Source organism: Mus pahari, chromosome 20 (genome assembly GCF_900095145.1).
Source record: "Mus pahari chromosome 20, PAHARI_EIJ_v1.1, whole genome shotgun sequence".
Taxonomy (NCBI): domain Eukaryota; kingdom Metazoa; phylum Chordata; class Mammalia; order Rodentia; family Muridae; genus Mus; species Mus pahari.
The window spans coordinates 45916805-45917861 of record NC_034609.1 but is presented as its reverse complement, the minus strand read 5'-3'; the positions used below and the strand labels follow the sequence as shown (position 1 = coordinate 45917861).

Genomic DNA, 1057 nt, shown 5'->3' with positions numbered 1-1057 from the left:
ACTTTGAACTGCATTGAAAATTAGGAATATCTGCACAGAAAAAAAAAAAAAAAAAAAAAAAAAAGAAGAAGAAGAAGTTCAAAACACATGACACAAATCCAAAGGGAAACAGACAAACTCATAGTCACCGTTGGCGGTCCCAACATCCCCATCAAATATATAACCAGAAAATCAGGATGCTGGGGAGAGTAGGGAGAAGACAAGAGCTTGAACCGCCATGACCTCATTGATCGTGATAGGACCCTTCATCCAGCGGTGACAGAATACACAAGATTTCCCCCAAAGGCAAACAGAAGAAAGGTACAGAGATATTTTGACCACTTTATTTCAATACATTTGACACTGAAGGAGGTTGGGAAATTTTGTCACCATCCAAGATTGAGATCGCTTCTGAGGTTTCCACGGCTAACAAAGCTCCATCCACCAAAGCTCCCCAGCCTCCTACCAAAACACAAACTAAAGTGAAACTGGAAATCTGGACGTACGGCTAATGAGTCCCTCTTCTTTCCCATGTTGTTTTAGGTGCCAGGAGCCTGGAACAGGACCCCCGGACTCGACAGAGTACAGTAATCTATGGCGTAGACAATCTGCTGTTTCTACAACTGATATTTTGTTTTGTGACATTTCTCAAGCTTGTACTGGAAGCAGATGTGTACACATTATAAATAAAGTTTCTAGAGGAACCAGTCTTTGTGTACAAGGGACCTTGACGTCTGCTGGCCTGAGTTTGGCATACCGAAGACCACTCACCTGGAACGCCCCTAGCCGTGGCTTCTTCTCCAGCCACCTCTGGATTCTGCACCTGAGAAAGCCCCACCCTTACTCATCCTGGCTCAGGTAACCCCATCCTTTATGGCTGAGGCTATAACTATGGTCAGTCTTCCTACGCCCCAGCCTTGTAGCATGGAGGCTCAGGACCCTGCTGGAGCCGCTGCTGCCAAGCAGACTTAAGAGTGATGGGAGCTGGGCTGGTGAGATGGCTCAGTGGGTAAGAGCACCCGACTGCTCTTCCAAAGGTCCGGAGTTCAAATCCCAGCAACCACATGGTGGCTCACAA

At 46.7% G+C, this 1057-nt stretch overlaps 1 long non-coding RNA gene across 1 annotated transcript in view; it reads left to right on the top strand.

Moving 5' to 3' along the window:
• Positions 1-667, top strand: part of LOC115062701 — a 22936-nt gene extending 22269 nt beyond the window's left edge. The window contains exon 3 of the long non-coding RNA XR_003842640.1: positions 523-667. This is a non-coding gene — a long non-coding RNA (uncharacterized LOC115062701). The remainder of the gene's footprint in view (positions 1-522) is intronic.
• Positions 668-1057: the final 390 nt, after the last annotated feature.